Source organism: Canis aureus, chromosome 12, assembly GCF_053574225.1.
Source record: "Canis aureus isolate CA01 chromosome 12, VMU_Caureus_v.1.0, whole genome shotgun sequence".
NCBI classification, from domain to species: domain Eukaryota; kingdom Metazoa; phylum Chordata; class Mammalia; order Carnivora; family Canidae; genus Canis; species Canis aureus.
In genome coordinates, this window is record NC_135622.1 from 60,942,689 (window position 1) to 60,962,622 (window position 19,934).

General features: G+C 40.3%; 1 protein-coding gene and 1 long non-coding RNA gene across 5 annotated transcripts in view; one reads left to right on the top strand and one right to left on the bottom strand.

The window, feature by feature from the left end:
- LOC144324732 (uncharacterized) overlaps nt 1–19,934 on the bottom strand; it is a 72,639-nt gene that overhangs the window by 21,945 nt on the left and 30,760 nt on the right. The gene's annotated exons all lie outside the window — the stretch shown is intronic.
- Nucleotides 1,610–12,910, top strand: LOC144324731 (uncharacterized). The gene is made up of 4 exons (XR_013390160.1): nt 1,610–1,767; nt 7,799–7,940; nt 9,281–9,350; nt 12,828–12,910. It is a non-coding gene; the product is annotated as an uncharacterized LOC144324731 (long non-coding RNA).

The following is a 19,934-nucleotide window of genomic DNA, read 5'->3' on the forward strand; positions in this document are numbered from 1 at the left end:
TTAATGGGAAATATCACATTAAAATATTTAGAACAGCTATCTCTAGATGTATGGCACGTTTCATCTTAGAACTAACTTTAATTAAGGTGATCACATATTTTAGTTTCTAAATTCTAACAGCCTTAAGAGTGAAGAGGGGCATTATTATTAGTTTTGCAGGGAAATGGGCATTAGCTGGAACTCTCCCTAGAAAACCAGGAAATATGGTCATCCACTGTATCCTTAGCATTTCGAGAACCCCTGGTCATGAGCAGAACCTGACTCTTAGGTTGGTATTGGGGGAGGTGCTGTGCATTGAATCCTGACCTTGCTGTTTCTGGTATGTCTATGTGCATTAATGCCTGCTGTGTGATAAGCACTGTGACAGGTGCTAGGAAGGAGGACCTGGCAGGGTAGTTTGGTAAGCTCAACAGAGATATTTCATAAGGCATGGAGGATTGTCATGAAGCCTGAGATTTCAGAATGGAAGGGAAGGCATGCTCTCTTGTCCCTATGGTGTATTTGGACAGAGTGGAGGCTAGTATCCCCCAGTATTTCCTCACTTTTCCTGGAGACAGGTGATCAATTCTCTGTTATTTAGTAGGAAGAAAGGAAACACTCTGGATTTCAAGCCTGAAGCTTCACTTTCATTTACGTGTTGAATCTGGAAAAACCACATCTTCCTACTGCCTAGAGAAAATCTATATGGTTCTGAGATGGACTCGTATGCGTTATTTAAACTTTACCTCAATTCTCATGCCCCCTCCCCCCCGAAGGGCTCTCTTGCATGTTGATCAAAATCTCTATCTCTTAGGGATTCTTATAGTACTTGTCATTGGTGCTCTCCTGTAGTTGATCCTTGCTGTAGGTATAGTATCTTATCATAGAAGGTTTGTTGTTAGTTCTCAGTATATATTCTCTTTTATTCAGTCAATCCCCCCATGTTTTAATTTATCACCTAAACTGAAACTCGAAAGCTCTGTGTAGACACGGATTTTTAATATAATATCTACCTTCCTTTACAAACTGCCTAGGATCATGTTTTGCTCATAGTAATAGCTAAATAAATCTTCATTTCTTAATGGGCTGAAAACCACTTTGGAATGTGCACACCAAGCGTGGCATAGGCTGGCGAATTCCTGTTAAAATTCAGAATGTCTTAATATAAGTAAGAGATTTAATAAATTCAGATCTAATTTTATACAACCAGGTGACAACTCTGATAAATCAGAGGGAAGTGAGAAATGTAATCTAGCTCAAAGAGAGCAAAGCCTTGGATTCTATCTCTGCAGATGTGCTCATCAATAAACTTGAAAAATGTAGTCACACTCAGGTAGCTGTGCTTTGGTGTGGGTGCTGTTTGGGTAGTAACTCTTGATATAATATTTCATATGAATGTTATGCATTAACGGAAGTTCAGAATAAGGAGTCCAGAGTTGCAGAGCCAGTCCCTGTCTGTCACTAGCTGGCAGGGCGACCCCACTGCAGGAAGCTTGGGCTTAGCTCCTTCCTCAGCCCCGTGGGATCTTCACTGATAGGATTCCAGGCTGACCTTTGGTTATGTTGTCTGGCTCAGTTCCCCTGGTAACTTGGCAGGAGTACAATTGTCCTTTATGTTCCTAAGCAACCTCCTTAGGATAAAATGGCTACTGACTGGACCTTGCAGCTGAATGAGAAGAAACAACAAATCAGCCTTAAATACCTGAAGGATACCATGCTTTGGGCTTTCCCATGTCAGTTCTTGTAACTGATCTGTCCTCATGCCTGTGAAATTGTGAATTGTGAAAGGTACTGACTTCTTCGAAGGCCTGAGGCTTAAACCCAGAAGGTTTTAAAACAGGGCAACTCCTGCATCTGCTTGATGTGGAGCCCTCTCCTGAGACCTGTACCTCTGCTGGGACCCGGCTGGGGGCGGCTTAGGGTCCCTCCTCTATTCCTCTGAGTAAACAGGAGCAAAGTTGGCTTTTGTATGGGAATGTTTACTCCTCGGTGGGCAAAGTCCTAGTACAGTGTGGAATCTGGAGTTATTGCAATGGATTTTATTTATTTATTTATAGAGAGTTCATTCGTGTGTGTGCACAGGGGGTGGGGCACAGAGGGAGAGGGAGAAGCAGACTCCACACTCAGCATGGAGCCCAATGACCCTGAGATCCCAGGTCCCTGATCCCAGGGTCCCTGAGATCACAACCTGAGCCAGAATCAAGAGTTCCACACTTAACTGACTGAGCCACCCAGGTACCCCTGCAATGGGATTTATTTATTTATTTATTTATTTATTTATTTATTTATTTATGAGAGAGAGAGAGAGAGAAAGAGAGAGTGAACAAGAGAAAGGGAGAAGCAGACTCCTCCCTGAGCAGGGAGCCTGGTGTAGGGCTCTATCCTAGGACCTTGGGTTCATGATTTGAGTCAAAGGCAGATGCTTCACTGACTGAGCCACCCAGGCACCCCTGCAATGGGCTTTTAAAATGCATTTTTGAATCAAGGGTTTTTTTTTGTGAATTGGAGTAAACATGTCATACATGTTTATATAGCGATGTTTTAAAATGTATATGTAAGCTGCAAAAAAGTACATTAAAATACCAAGAAATTTATTATATCTTGTTATAATTGGATACTTACTCATCATATTATTATTATATGGAAATTACATTAAAATATTGACTGAAATAATTTTTTTGCTCTCAATATTTCTTCAAGATCTAGCATTCTATAACCTTCATGCTTATGTGTCCTTTGATAGTGTGCCTATTACTAATATTAAATAAGTGTGTTCACTAACATCTTTACCAACTGAGAAATCAACAAATTCTCAGAATTCCAGGCAAAAACATTTCCCTCAAATGTTAACTTACAAAAACTAAGATAACCAAGAGTTGGCTTCAGTTGTTTTGAGGAGTAATGATTTCTTCTGAATTAAACCAAAGGATGAAAATGTGTCTGTATTTATTGCATATTAGTTATATGTGTGGAGGTACCACATGCATTCATATATGGGTGCGAATATCTTCAAACTCTAAGATATAGCAGCTTTTTAAAAATTAAGAGCACCTATTCCTTTCTCATGACCCCTTTTGGCAGAGCTGAAGAGGTGGTATCTGGTGGCTGTCTGGCCACGTGAGTGGACCAAGTGCTTGAGAAAGTAACTAGGGGGCTCCTGGGGGGCTTAATCAGTGAAGTGTCTGCCTTCAGCTCAGGTCATGATCTCAGGGTCCTGGGATCAAGCCCCACATCGTGCTCCTTGCTCAGCGGGGAGTCTGCTTCTCCCTCTCCCTTTGGTGCTCCCCCTGCTTGTGCTCTCTCTCTCTGTCAAATAAATAAATAAAATCTTAATAATAAAAAGAAGAAGGTAACAGGATATCTAAATACATAGAGTTTTGTTGACAAAAATCCTGTAATTGCACCCAGAAACATGCTGGAAGGCAGCCCTGAGCGGAATGGGGCAGGGTAGCCAGTACTGTGAAACACATTCTTAGCTGTCTCCTACAAGAGCAGATGCTGTACCAATACCGCTATAAGTAGCACCATCAAAAAAATTCAAATTTCACCACATATTAAAGAGAAATTTAGACACAGATGAATAGGCTCACAGGGGTGAGGAAGTTCCATATTCTCCAAAAACCAAGAGCCACTCAGCTGCTCCAGGCTGGGCCCAGGCATTTAATGAACAAAAAAGTTGGCATCCGGAGCATCTTTTGCTCTCCAAAATCATTGTGATTTTCCTTTTCAGAGACGGCACATTATTTTTAAGACACTACCCCACCTAGTGAAGACACGGGCAGAGAAGCTCCCTGCTTCCCAGTCCAGCCTTCATCAAGATTATTTAGAACATGTGTTACAGTTAAAAAAAAGAAAGAAAGAAAGAAAGAAACCCTCCAAAGTGTCAGAAAACAGAAGACGAGGGTGCTGGGAGAAGGGAGGCGTCAGGAGAAAAGGAAGCCGGGGTTATTAGGGTTTGAGACATCACACACACAGCCTTTCTTCTGCGAGGGCCAGGGCCTTATTTCAGCTCCCCTTCCCACAGACTTTCCTAAGCAGCAACTACAAAGAGGCTGGGGATTTCTGAGCATCTTGAATAGATCAGAGGGAATCCAGATGAATCGGGAGGAAAAGTGCCCCAATCATTTGAAGGTCAGGGCCTCCAGGAAAGGAATGGCAGACATTCGCCAAGCAGCACGATTACTAAGGAACTAGGGGGAGGGGAGGAAGGAGGAGGAAGGAGCCTGCGGGGCGGCAGCACAAGTGCAGGGACAGGGTGGGACGGAGGTGCCAGGGTGGCCCGGGGAGGGAGGGCCAGGCAGCAGGGTAGAGGCGCCCAGGCTGGGAGGAAGGAGGTAGGGACGCAGAAGGGGAGAGGAGGGAGGAGGTAGGGACTGAGAAGGGGAGAGGAGGGAGGAGGTAGGGACAGAGAAGGGGAGAGGAGGGAGGAGATAGGGACTCAGAAGGGGAGAAGAGGGAGGAGATAGGGATGGAGAAGGAGAGAGGAGGCAGGTGGTGACACAGAGACAGCCCATCTGAATGCAGATCTGTCAAGAACACCGCCACCACTCACCCTTGGCTTGTTGCAGGCCAGGTGTCCAGATGCAGACCATCGAGGTGGCCCCAGGACACCGGGCCGAGGCTCCTGTTTTATCCCAAAGTTGCAACAGACTAAATCGTGAATCTGACGTCTATTAAGGCATTTTCTGAGTCACAAAACCTCTCTCCTTAAATTTATCGGTGCTTTTAGCAACTAGAAATCTGCTTCATGTCTTCAAGTGCCACATCCTTTCCTTAGCAGGGACCCAGGTCCAGTGACAGCAACACAGGACAACACCGGTGATCACAGCCTTCGTAGAACTGAGCAGCTACCCTTGATCACAGGGACAGAGGACAGGCCACCGTGGGGCGTGTATTTGCAGTTTTTTGGAGTTTTTTTGTTTTTTTTTTTGTCTGTGCCACCTCTATGCGATCATTTGTCCCAACAGTAGAAAATTACTCAATTCTTTTAGGTTGAAGTGCCCCAGTTATTTTACCCTGAATTCAATAATCTTGATCTCTGATTGCCAGCATTTTTGCCCCCCAGAGACAAAATAGATACAGGCTAAGAGGAGAACAGAAGCCTGAGACCCACACGGTGGCCCTGGGTGCGTGGCGGTTCCAGCCACCTCGCTCTTCCTTGTATCTTCTGGGACTTTGTTCCAGGGAACAGGTGGAGTGAAGCATCAGGGCCACACCGCTGTCCCTGGGATGAGGACTCACGTGGGGCAGGAGGCGAGGAGGGAGCTTGTGTGTGACGAAGCCAAGAAGGGATTTCCATGAACAGCTCCACAACAGGGCTCTTCAGAATTGCCTATTTTGTGGAGTATTATCACGATTCCGTGCACAAGGAGGCGCGGCCGTCCCCAGTGCGTACATTTGTTGGGAGGTAATTACCAGTTCAGACTCCTCTTCAGGCAATCCCTGTGACCCCCACCCAAGCCACTTTCTACAGGGATTGAGAATTGCCAGTTAAGAATGCTCAGGAATGTTTGTCATAGATGTTTCAATATGCAGATCAGCCCTGGAGACTTGAAAATCCGTCAAAGCTCCATTGTGTCAAGGACCCATTTCTTTAAATTAGTTCTTGCATATGTATTTAGAATTCAATAGACTAAATCAGCTTCAGGGAAGCAGTCAAGGGGTAGTGATTAAACAGTATATACTTTTCAAAACTGTTTATGTGACAAAAAGTAACATTGCAGTCAATTATTCAAATATGACTTTCTTAAGAATTGAGGAAGTACACATGTTAATAGTCTCTTCTGTATGTGGCTGCTATAGAAATTAGAGTATGAGCAATGCGAAGAGGTGCTAACGGAGAAATAATCACCCCTCATATCTCAGTTCTTAGAGAACAGAGGGCAGATTTTTCACGATGGTTGCCCAGATGGCCAGTCGGGGAAACGGGGAGTCGCTAAGATGTGTGTGGGGCCCTCCACCCTTGTCCGCCTCCCATCCATCCATGTCTGCTCCACGCCAAATGGAACAGGGACTGTGACACCAGCCATGCATGACTCTTTTCTTTTCTTTTGCCCTCCTTCCATCTGGTCTGGGAAGTGCTCTGACACATGGGTTACCTTCTAGCCCTCCCCACAAATTATGCTACCAGCTGGCAGAGGGGCTGAGTTGGCGAGAAGTCGGCATGCCATGGACCATGGCCAACCGTCACCATTCAACTCAACATCTTTCCTTCCTTTACCTCTTTTCCCTCTCCTGGCTTCTCATTTCTCTCCTGGAAATTCTTAGCAGAATGAAGCTAAAAAAGTAAATAAGCTAAAGCAAAGCTGACAGTAATAGAGTAATAGTAAAGCCTCCAGAATGTTACATCTTTGAAAGACATCGTTGATATTTTCTGGAGTTTGTCAAATTCAGTGATGCTTTTTTACCTCCCCACCAAACACACTCTAGGAGGGCAAAGATTGTGCTGATGAATTACTATGGTGATGTATTCATTGTATTCACACCACACTTTTGTTCATATTCTTTTCCCCAAACTGGTGGAAATCACCCCCTACCCACAGGCATTTTTTTTTTTTTTCTTATTCAGCCAAACCACAGCATTTCATTGACAAATTCCTTGCAGGATGTAGAGCTCGCTCTCCACTGGAAGTTTACAGAGTTGACTGACAACGCTTGCCAATGTTGTGGTGATTTTCTCTACCTTTGTTTTGTTTTTAATGATTGGATTCTCCACTACTGGGGAGGGGCCCATGAACACAATGTGGAGAGGAATGGTCCTTGCCATTTCTTCAAGTGGAAAAATCAACAGCATTATCAGAGCATCTGAACAACAAAAATGACTTTCCAGAAACTCAGTTCCTTGTCTAAAGGGAGTGTTGGCATAATGGTTACTGTCAGGCAAGTTCAGCATCTCAGTGTTTTCATTTCCCAGTTGCATGGTCCTGGGCAAATTATATGATTGTGTCCATATCAGTTTCTTTATTTGTAAAATGAGAAATAAAGGACTGTTTACCTAAAAAGGTTTTGGTGATTTTTAAAATTAATCCGTAGTATGTGTTTAGAATAATGTCTGAGGCAGAATAAATTCTCAACAATTTTTAGATATTCTATCTTGTTTTGTTGTATCATTGCCATGCCTATGATCTCATGGCCACTAGCACAAATTTATATTCCTGGCTCAATATAATTATTGGCTGATTCTTAGTTCCCTTGATTGATGGGTTAATATTCTTTATTTAATGTTTGAAAACACATATATTTAAATGTGAGTATTTGAACAATACTGAGAATATACACCAAACCTTAAATTTTCTACTCTACCCTCCAAACTTCTTCCCTCTGAGGCAATCACTGTCGGCAATTACTTATATACCTTCCAAAATATGTGTGCTTGTGCATTCCTTTATGAAAAATCCTACCAACGCTCTTTCTATCCCTCCTGGAGCTCACACTTTTGTGTTCCCACCAAAGGTAATCATTGTTTCAGATTTTATATTTATATACCTTGTTTTCCTTTTTAATACTTTTATCATACGTGACTCTACACAGTAGTTTTTCAGCTATTCTTATTTTAAGCTTTGCGAAAAAAGGTTATCATTCACTTTTTTTTGTTTACTTTTTAGTAAATGAGAGCACATTATATAAACTTTTCAGCCTCTTTTTCTCTTAACAGTATTCATTGATTTTTTTTAAAGTATTTGAGCCAATTGTCAGATCAAAACAGTTTTCCTAATTGTAGACTGATGATGATAAAAATAAGATTAAATTTTCAAACCCATTATGCCTAGAAATAGTATCATTTAGTTTATCTTTAAAACATTTTCTTTCTTCTTCTTAGGTCTCTTAACATATCTGGGAACTAAATGGTTAAGCATTGATGTCACTTCAAAGTTATAGAGGTAGTACGTGACATGAGAGCTGAGATTAATGTCCACTTCTCATCAACACTGGAGTTGAGGGTTCCACCACATTTATTAGAGGTCCGGGTATATTTATTATTTAAGATAATAGCTTAATAATAACTCTCATACTGATATGAATGCTGTCAGATGATCTTAAAATGAAATTAACAGTTTTGCTTCTAATCGTTCTAGTTAACCCTTCAGGTTATTATTAAAATGGGCACAATGTTGATGGTGAGTATATATTAGCTGTTAAAAATAAGCTTTCAGTACCTTCCATGCAAAATCAATTAGACTAGCAGCCCTAGAGATTTGAGAACACAAACTCTAAACCTGTGGTGCTTACAATTCAGTATTGAAACAAATTCCATCCACGTAAAGATGCTAATTATGAGATCTCTTGGAGTTAGCTGAATATCATAGTGGAATGGTGAGCAGGCAAGGGAACTTGAAGTTAGCACCTAGGGACCCTTTAGGAAGTGTAGACATCTCTGAGTGCCTTTGTAGCCAAGGAAAAGCTAGAGGCCATGGATGAATCAACTCCATAAAAATGCATGTTTTGTAGTTTGCATGCATTCACTTTACCAAATTGCTTTATATTCAGTGTTTAATTTGCCTCACCCTTCTCAGGAAGAAAGAGAAAATATCTCACTTAAGAGCATCCAGATAAATACAACTAAAACATTGAGATGAGACCTGTGTATGTTCATATGTAAGCCAATTTAAGAGTTCTTCCAGTCTCAGGTTGCTGACTGGTTTGAGGCTTTATTTTCATCTACTCCTCTGCCCTCGCTTCTCCTCCTTCCCCTCATCTTTCATTCCACACTTGTTGAAAATCTACTACGTGCCAGGCTTAATACAGGACAATGTTTAGGCCCTGGGACAACATATTGGTCACAGTCACTTGAATTCAGAGTAAAAATGAAACACATGATTTTTGGTTAGTTTCAATGTGTGCATTTATGATAAAAGAGTGTGTTTGGCAGATAAAGGGTGAAGTCAAAGGTATGTAGCAAATGATTTCAGCATTTGAACATAACTAGAACTCCATCTCCTCACACACTTGATTCTTCTATTGGCTTTATTTATAGCATGTCTTAAAAAAAACACATTTGGAGGAAAATTAAACCGAGAGATTCCCTTTCATGATGGACAAAATAACCCTGTGTTTTGTATATAACCTAGCCTAAGGAACAGAGGAAATAGAAGCATTGGTTTTCTCATGAATGGAGAGACTAGGGAAACATCTCCAATATATGAACCATGACTTAAAACACATTTTAAATTCCCTCTTCTTTCTCCCCTCTACCAAGTGGTTATGTGCCATGCTATTAACAGACTCAAAGGGATTATACGAGCCAGGGTAAGTTGCTTGATTCTGGGGTTGCTGGTAAGCATAAGTATTCTCCTTCTTTCAGAGTGGCTGGGTAGAGGCATAAATAACCAAAATCATTGGAAAAGGAGAGCAAAGTTACAAAGACAAAGTAGGTAAGCAATTACAGAAACACAGTCTGTGCTTGACCTGCTGGTCCTGTCATTGGGCTACTCATTAAGCAGATACGATAATAAAGAATCTTGAAAACATCATGCCAAATGGAAGAAGTCAATCACAAAGGCCATATCTCGCATTATTTTGCATATATGGAAGGTACCAGGAAAACCTATACAGATGCAGACAATGTATTAGCGGTTGCCTGGGGTAGGTAGAAAGAGTAGGAAGAGGTGGAAAGAACACCTGATCATGCAAAGGGGCTTATTTCTGAGTGATGGTCATATCCTAGAATTATATTGTGGTGCTAGTTGCATGACTCTGTGAATATACTCAAAGCCACTAAACTGCACACTTTAAATGGATGCATTTTATGTCATATGAATTATACCACAACAAAACTCAAAGAAACTCCAACCCAACAACAGAAAAGATGAGTAACTCTACGATGAGGGTCTTCTCCAGCCCTACTAGCTAGCACAGTTTCCTGAGTGGAATGGCGGAAGAGTCACCCTAGAGCAGGATCTGGCTTGAGATACCTTCCTGGGCTCACCACTCTGTGATCTGAATTCGGACCCTTCCTTGTTGGGAGACCTTGGTTGGAGGTGGCCACAAGTTGCATCAACACAAATGAAGGAAAAAAATAGTATAAATGACTGGTCAAGGAAAAAGCAAGAGAGCTAAGGGATATTTTCTAGTTGTCTTATAATATCTGTGTTCTTTGGAGAAGCTCCTTCCCCGATCCCAGTGGCTTTATTGTTTCTTTATTATCTGTTTTTTTCTTGATCCCTCTGACAGAATTTCCTCCCTGGAAATGGATTGACAACACAGAACAATAGCATTTGGCTTCATGGAGGAGGGAGGATCTGGGTTTAACTCTGCAGAATCCTCCTGTGTGTGTGTGTGTGTGTGTGTGTGTGTGTATTCTTCAGGTCTAGAGGTTGAGCTCATAATACTCTTCAGTTCATGGTTCTCTATTGTTATCGATTTGTGCAAAAGTCCTTTTTTAAAATTCTATTTTTATCCTTTCTGATACTCATGATCTATTCTCATCCCTCCCACTTTTTTTTAACCACTCAAATGTGGTTCTTGCCTGTCACTTTGTTTTTATGTGCTCTTTCATAATAAGAGTGTGTATTTTGAATAAACATAAATAATATTTTTTAAGATTATATTTATTTATTTACTTATTTATTTGAAAGAGAGAGAGAAATAGCGAGACAGGGAGCATAAGCAGGGAGGAGAGGGAGAAGCAGACACCCCGCTGAGCAGGGATCCTTGCTTGGGGCTCAATCCCAGGACCCTGGTATCATGACCTGAGCTGAAGGCAGATGCTTCATGGACTGAGCCACCCAGGCGCTCCTAAATGGTATTTGTTCTGAAGTCATTGTTATGATTCTTTTAGTCTCTTGCCTCATTAGCACCATACAACTATGTCTGAATATCACCTATTAAAGGATTTGAATGCTTATTTAAAGCAACTATGTAAAATAAACTAAATTATATAGAATTAATCATGTTACTATACTCTAAACTCCTTGAGGGAGAGCATATGTGCCTTGTCAATGTTCTTTGAATGTTGAAAGAAAATAAGAATGGAAGAACAGAGAGATGATGGAAGGAAAGAATGAACGTGTCTGAGCTCTCGCACACCTGTCCTCCCACATTGCCGTCCTTCATTAATCCTGCCCCCTTTTACACTCCACTGTTGCCCTCCTTTTCGTGGTCCCCTTCCTTCTGACCTAAGTACTCAAGCATGTTGTTGAATAATAGCAAATGTTTCCCATCATGGCCTCTCTTTATTGATACAGTCAACACTTGCAGTATTCAAAAACAGATTGGTCATGTTTAAGCCAAGTGTTTGCTGATCGCTCATTAGTCCCAGATGCTCAGACTGTTTGTTAGTCTTTCTACTTGACACCACCTCCTACAGATTTGGTACCAACGCAGCAGCTTAAGGGAGCTCTGGTGGGGCTGTGATAGATACTGTTCAGCTTGTTGGATAATTAAAATAAAAACTTATGGTAGCCAAGATTTAGCTGAGATCTGAGGCTTTGACAAAAAGGTCATATTCACAGGACCCTGTCCAAGCCTTGCTGGCTCTCAACTAAAGGGGGTGTTCAAACTTAAAGTCATGAATCCAATGATCACAATCTTGCTTAAAGGAGTCAGATACTCAAAGTAATTGAAACAAGAAGCTAGAAAAAAAAAGTAGCTAGAACTATAGCTTCAAAAGTAGATGCAACATGGGTTTGTTTTTTCCGCTCTTCATCTAGATTTTCACCTTTTTTCAAAGTTGTGACTCATGATTCACATCCCTAGTGAACTCTGCCTGGATTCGTAAACTCTCAGTGGCCATTCTTTCATGGAAATATTCCCATAGATTCTCCTATGTCTAGTTTCTGATGCTTGCCAGTTGGTATGCAGGAGGTGGCACTGTCTTTATAGAAGATGGCACTTTGATATGTATAGACTTCTTACTTATGTTTGGTTCTCCAGAAAATGAACTTGGGAGGAGAGATTTCTGTGCAAGAGATTTTGGGGAAGTGCATTCAGAAACAGCATCATTCAGGGAATTAGGGGAGCATACTGGACAGAAAGCACTATTGAGCTACAATGCAGTGCCACAGAGACCTCAGCTAATAATGTAGGGAGCTCAGGAGCTGGTGTGGCCCAGGGAGTCGTCCTGAATCAAGGCAAAACACCAGAGGTTTGTACCCCAGGGACCCAGCGATTCCTGAATTGGTGGTTACCTGTTAGCAATGAGCCAGTTCTTCCAGCGCCTGAGGAAATACGTACCTTCATCTTGGAGGTCTGAATAGCATACCACAACATTTTGCCCAGTGCATTATTTTACCAAAACAATGAGGTTGACATTATCAATCTCGTATTGTAAAGGAGGGATTCTGGACTTATGGAATATATATGAGGCCATTATTTCACACTCAGGTAACACAGCTATGTGGTGACAGGGGCAGCTCTTGAAACCAGGTTTTGAATTAAAAAAAAATAGGTAATTTCATGGACAAGTTAGGAAAAAAGAAAAGGAGGAAGGTAAAAAAATTGTTCCAGAAAACTGAAGAGATTTGAAACTTGTCCTAGCATAATGTCACATCTGTGATAAACAGTGAAGAAGGTATTAAAGCAGTTTGCTTGTGCATTTCAAGGTCAAATCTCAGTGCCTCCCCATCACCTCCTTCATTCAGTTCTGGAAATTCCAAAGGAAAGATGAGTGCCAGTCAGTTAAGGTACAACAAACTAAATAGAAGTCAGAAAAAAGCCTCTGGTTCTGGTGTAAGTGTGAGTGAGTGTGAAGGTGTGTGTGTGTGTGTGTCGAGGGCTGGGAGGTATTAGGGGAGAATAATTGGCTAGCAGGTCACAGTGGGGAAGTAGGTGAGAGAACACTTTGTGGGTGGGTCCCTTTCCCTTACGATGTTATTTGGAGATGCCACTGACAATCTTATTATTCTTTCAAGACTTAAAAAAAAAAAGAAATTTTGTTTGTAACCTGCAGCCTCCGAGCATTTGCTCCTCAGCACCAAGAGCATCAAGCCTGCAGGTAAGACTTGATTACAGGTAAGATAAATGACTCTAGAACACAGTAGTGAAGTCTCAGGAGCAGGTGCTCATTCCATAGGCTTTTTCACACAGGTGTTTGCCTACACTTCTCCTGACCTAGACGAGGAAGGACACACGCTAGCATTTCTCTTTTTCCCTGTCATAGGTGCTCAGCCAAATAACTAAAAATCTCAGGTGAAAAAAAAAAAACAAAAAAAATAAATAAAAAAAAATAAAAATCTCAGGTGAATATAAACTTCAAAGACAAATAATGAGGCATTTTAAGGATAATTCACTGAATGCCCTATTCCAAAGATAGCATAATTATGAAAGCAGGGAGATTAGGAATTCACAGTAAATGTTCTTAAGGAGAATATCTTATATTTGAAGCAAGAACAAGTAGTTATAAAGTAGGAAGAATACAGTACGTATAGAAAATATAGTAGTTAAACAAAGGTGTCTATAGATGAGTTTATTAAAGAGTCAAAGAACAAATCAGCAAGTTGTAATACTAGCTACAATTTTTCCCAAGGGCATGGAGAAAGAGAAAGAGTAAAATAAAACAACAAAAATACAAACATAAAAAGTTAAAATATGTGCAGGAGAGAGCAATAATGCCCTAAACCTATTCAAAGGATGCTCTAGAAGAATCACAGAAACAACACATCAGTTTCTTAGAGTGAAACAAACACTTAGAGCATAAAACCTTTCCAAGGTTATTACCTATGAGAAATGGTACCTTCGCCCCCACACCACACAAAGAATGTTGATATCTGACTTATTCACAACAGCCAAAAAACTAGAAAATTCCTAGTGTCCATTAATATGTAAACCGATAAAATGTGATACGTCCATGCAATGGAATGTTATTTAGCAATGAGCATGATAAAAGTCACATGGATGTATTCCAAAATCATTATGCTAAAAAAAGAGGCAAGACATAAAAAGTGCACACCATACTATCTCATTGAAATGAAATTCTATAAGAAAGGGACTAATTCATAGTGATGGAAAGATTAGTGGTGGCCCAGGACTGGGGGGAGGAAAAGAGTTTCATCACAAGGGTGCATGAAGGAAATTTTTGGGGTGAGGGAATGTATCTTGATTTTTGTGGTGGTCACAAGAAGGGATAGATTTTCAAATTCACTAAACTTCACTTAAAAAGTATTCATATTATGACATGCAATGATACCTTAATAAAATTAACATATTTGTAAAGGAAAAGGAAACAGAGAAAAATGCATTCATGTAGGTAATGTATTTTCTACCAAAACTCTCCAGAGATGCAAAAACGTTGAACATAAATACACAACAAGCTATTTTTCAAACTAGCTCAAAATAAGGTCAAGTATGAACATTTAAACTTAGTCTAAATATACCTGGAAGCAAAAAAAAATATGTATGATAAAATATTATCTAGCTAAATAAATTGTGCATAAGAACATAAATTATCCAATACAGTTTAGCCCTCAAATAAAACATTTTAGTACCAGAAAGTTCTGTCAATATATTAGTAGATTAGTGGAGTAAAAGATAAAAGATCTCAAGAGAGGCAGGAGAAAGCATTTATAAAATTCAGCCTTTAAAATAAACCTCAGAAGATTTGAATGAAGAATAACTATACATAAAAGTCTTATTATTTTATACAAAAGTCCTAGGGCAAATATCATTTGTAATGCTGTATCTTTGGTTTCCATGCTGACTTTGTGAAAGTGGATATTTCATTTAGTTATTTGAGTTATAAGGCCTGAGACCTTTATTTGCTACATGGAAATTTTCCTTTGTTATTTTTTCTCTTTTCTTTTTATGATGTTTGTTCTTATAACATTTTACTATTTTTATTTAACTATACGTGCAACGATTAAAAAGGAATCAGGGCAAGATCCTCCATGATTAGCATTTGCTTTTGAATACACTGAGTTTTTCCTGGGTGAGCAAGTTTTCCTAGGTGAGCAAGTTTCCTGGGTGAGCAAGTTAAAGGAGGGTGGATAGACCAACAGGCAACACCTGAGAGCCCCATGGTGGTGTGCACGGTGTCAAGCACCAACTACATTTACCAGCACAAACCATCTTTCTGTCAGGGCAGGAATCTAGTCCTTGATGGAAGTGTAAAGAGTAAGAACAGGTGCTTATTTCCAGATAAATAAATTAGGGATCCCTTTGCCAGCATCAATCACAAAGACTCATTCTTCATAAAACTGTAGAAGCCTGGAACACCTGGGTGACTCAGTGGTTGAGCATCTGCCTTCAGCTCAGGGCATGATCCCGGGGTCCCCAGATTGAGTCCTTTATTGGGTTCTGCATGGAGCCTGCTTCTCCCTCTGCCTGTGTCTCTGCCTCTCTCTGTGTGTCTCTCATGAATGGATAAATAAAAATCTTAAAAAAAAAAAAAAAAAAAAAAAGCTGTAGAAGACTAATTAACCAGAACTGAATTACCTGGTCCTGAAAGTACTGAAAACAAGGCTAACTAATCCTTGGGGCTTTGAATTAGGCCTTTTAAAATACTCTTAAGAGAATAAGCAAAGCCTTCAGATGAGAGGTGACAGGACACAATGCGAGGACCTCCATAAGATGCAGTGTGCTGGCTGAGCGTGGTTCATATACTGTCATCTCAAAGAAAGCTCGGTGAATTTCGATTCCGTGCTTTTCTAACGATATCTTCCAATAAAAAAATTACAGCCTCCCAGTAGATATCAAGTAAACACTTCCATCTAGAAGAAAGAAGCACACTTCACATGGGAAAAATGAGGATGTTGTCATGACAACTATGAAGAGTGTTTTATTAGATGGCTGAATTGAATGCTGTGCAGAGCTCCTGGGCTCTATGTTCTTATTTGAAATTCTGGAAACCTGCTTGGTGTCTCATACCCTTATAATCATACAAAAGGTGGCTACAGTGATCCCCAAAGAGTGACCTAGTGAAACATCTTAATCCTAGCATCTGTTTCAAAACTGATAAACATCCAACACATAGAGAGGCCTCTGGACTGCCACTCACTTGTGTACTGTGCTACTGTGTTGATCAAATGAAGCCTCCCATTTTATAGAACGTTTTGACAATGTTCTTGGTGCTCAAAGGCCCCAGGACTGTCCCAAGAGCTGGAGTTTTCACGGGGAGAGAGAGAGAGAGAGCCACAGATCTGAATGGAGAACCAGATCGGGATTTTCTTGGCCATACCAGATTACTTATCTCAAAGATCTCTGTTTCCTTTTGTTCAAATTCTTCATAGTTGGAACCAATATTAAGTCAGTCTTTATACACGTTTAAAAGCTGGTTGGCCAGAAAACTTTCCTACAAATGCGTTGGTTAGTCTCACCTGCTCTAATTGTATAATTGCGGATATCTTATTTTTGCTTTGAAAGGATTTAAAATTAACAATAAATACTCTAAACACCCTGTCTTAACCCATAAACAGCTAACTTCAGAAAAAAAAATCAGCTAATTGTGATTATCCACAAAGATTGTGTACAAGGATGATAGGAACATGGACCATTTGTATAAATTGCCTCGTTTTTTCCCCAAACAGTGCTCTGAATGATCACTCAAAATGATATAATGTGTCCCAGGAGCCTAGAACAACACATAGCACATGAGAGGCTCTCAGTGCATAGTTTTTGAATAAATTGATCTGATTCTCAATTTACTCACTGTCATGAATTGCAGAACTCAAGTATTCTGACTTCAGATGCAGGATTTTGATCTATATGCTGCACTATATTCTGAGTACTCCTATTTAATTATGATTTTATTTTCTTTTGCATTAGAATAACATGTCAGCTTGTTTCCCTCCTCTACTAATTGGGAAGGTTTTAGGGAATAGAGAGGATAATCTATAGACTTGCTTGTCTTTTCTCTTTTTCTTTTTAGATTTTATTTATTTATTCATGAGAGACACACAGAAAGAGGCAGAGACACAGGCAGAGGGAGAAGCATGCTCCCTGCAAGGAACTTGACGTGGGACTAGATCCCAGGACCCCAGGATCACGACCTGAGCCAAAGGCAGATGCTCAACCACTGAGCCACCCAGACATCCCTAGATCTGCTTGTCTTAAACTCTAAAGGAAGAAACCTGTCTCTAGCCACTGGAGCCAAGCATCATGGGTAGAACATGTGGGTGTTAGATGCAGATAAAATTCGAATTTTACCTTGGGCGCTGTTATGGGCTGAATTGTATCCATGCAAATCATACACTGAAGCCCTTACTCCCAGAACCACAGAATGTGAATGTATTTGGAGAAGGGGTCTTGAAAATGATAAGTAAGTCAGAAGGCTGTTAGGATGGGTCTTGATCCAATATGACTGGTGTTTTTATGAAAAGAGGGAGAGACACCAGGGGCACATACACACACAAAAAAGACCATTTGAAGACACAGAGGCAGCTGTCTGCAAGGCCAGGAGAAAGGCCTCAGGAGAAATCAAAGCTGCTGACACCTTGATCTTGGACTTCCAGCCTCCAAAACTGTGAGGAAATTCATTTTGGCTGCTTACACCTCCCAGCCAGAGGGAGAAACAAAGCTGGAAGTTAGAAGCCCACTAAAGCTCAGAATGCAAGAAAAGCGCCATGACAGTGAAATAAGTCAGACAGATACTCAAGACCTCACTTAAATGTGGAATCAAAAACAACAGAACTCAAAGAAACAGAGAATAGATTGGTGATTGCCAGAGGCAGTGGGTTTGGGTGAAGGTGTCAAAAGGTGCAAGATTGCCAAATATAAGGTTAGCAAGCATGGGGATTTAAGGTACCACATGGATGCTATTGTCCACATCTTTGCATGGTGTACTTGAAAGTTGCTAGGAGAGTAGATCCTAAAAATCCTCATCATAAGCAAAAAACAACCAACACTTTTTTTGGAACTATGTAAGATGATGGATGTTAAGTAAGCTAATGCTATCATCACTTTGCAATATGTATGTCAGGTTATGGGGTACACCTTAAACTTATACAGTATTGTCTGTCAGTACTATCTCACTAAAGCTGGAAGGAAAAAAAAAGAAAACAAGCAAAAAAGTCAAGATGAGTGGCTAATTCGGGGTTGAAGATAGTGAACTGAGTCAAGAGTGCTACCAGGAAGATAAAGCAAACCAGGTCTGCACAGGATGAAGCCAAGAATGAGGTAGCTTTGCGAAACATGAATGTCTTGCTTTTTAGAGTCTCCCTGGAACATAATGGTGGGTGGGCATGTCAGACCTACAATAGCAAGAGGTAGTGAAGGGCAAGAGGTGGAGACTACCAGTAGGAGGAGTGGCCAAATAGCCACCTTGTAGGGGATAACCAAGTGGACTGAGCTAATTAGCCTTAGGGGTGTATAAACCCACAGTAAACGGGTTTTACAGACACGGTGTTTCCTGGCTTGCCTGGACCTGAGGCAGGCTGGGTACATTATCCACTGACAGAGGCCTGATTGTAATGATTTACTCTCGAGATCTGAAGTGACTCAGCCAATACAATTCTTCTTTTGTCTCACTAAAGTGTCCCTCTCTCACACAATAATTTGCTAGACTCTTCATTCATTATGGCCAGCCCTCTCATTTTACCATTATTTCTTTCTTATTCTTCTGCACTGAGCCCTCATGCTACCAAAATCAGAACATCTCCATGTTTACAATAATGCATTGAGTTTTATTCATTTCAAGGTAATATAGCCCGGGAGAAACTCTTTATACCACTTAAGTGCTATCGGGCAGGACGGCCATAAGAAAGGGAAAAATGGAGGCTTGTTATCTGTGCAGCCTGAAAACAATCCCTTCTGTTTTGACTTGAAAGGCAGCTGGTTTACAGGGATACCTTTTCCCGGGAAGAGCTTTCAGCCTTTTCTAAAAGTAAAGGCCACGTAGATCTTTGAGACCCTGACGCTGTGATCAAAGACACAATACACTAGTGTCTTATAGTCATTGACATAAAGGCATGATCAAATTAAGAAGACTCAGAACATCTAATAAAGTAGTCCTTGTTAAAGTGCATACATGTTGGCCAGGTTCTGTTCAGACTAGATTCATTTGAAGCTCACAAAGGTCCTAGTTCTGCATTCACATATTTTTACTTCACAGAATTTCTGATTATTTGGAAAATGTGAGCTGTGTTGTACTTCTAAGTGGTTTAATTTTTGAGCTGATTATCAATTATAGACTGGATCCCTAAATAGCCGCAACATTTGAGTTCAAGAGTAATTCTTTGCCAGTATAGTTTCTCTCTGTGATGTTTTGTAGAGATTTTTCAAAGTTCTTGTATCACAGCAAGAATTTAAAATATTAAAATATTAGAACTGAGGGATCCTGAAATCCTCCCTAAAAGAGAAAGACCTTTCAGAGGAAAATTGTAATGTTGAAAAATAGGCTCTAAATACATATAGATGTAAATTTCTTTACACCTTAAATTAGAACTTGTGGTAAGATTTCTACATATTTTTTTGCTCTTCTTAAGTTTTAAATATCTGACTCTTCATTTCTCTGCACACAGCTTAAAAGCATTTTATACTTTCTATCCTGTGAGACATCTTTCCCCTCTTCTTGCTTCCAACTACTCACCATTTTTTATAAAAAACAAAAAAAGTTACCAAATGTCTTGAGACCATAGCCCACACATAAATTACACATGGTTTCATAATAAATTCTTTGCAATGACTTCCACCACCATCATCGGGATGACCTCACTGGTGACTCAAGAGGACAACATTGCATTTTGTGTAGAGTTGTTTGGAGATGCCCACATTGGCCATGTCTGCATACTCCAGGGCACTAATGATGAATGAACTGCCAAGTCAAAGAGCTTTTCTTAGTTCTTACTATCATTGGCTCATGGTCCCCCACCCCTTCCCTTAAGCAACTGTTTTTAGTTTTGGTGGATGATTTACTCCTTTGTATTGTGTTCCCATTCTTGCTAGAGGTCAGATATCAGAATCCTCCAGTGCTGATTCTTCATTTCCTTAGACTTTTTTTTTTCTTTTTTAACAACAGCTAATTTTAAGATCTACTAATGGCAAAGTCCAACTCTATCCTTAATAATTTGGGGTGTGCGTCAATGTCA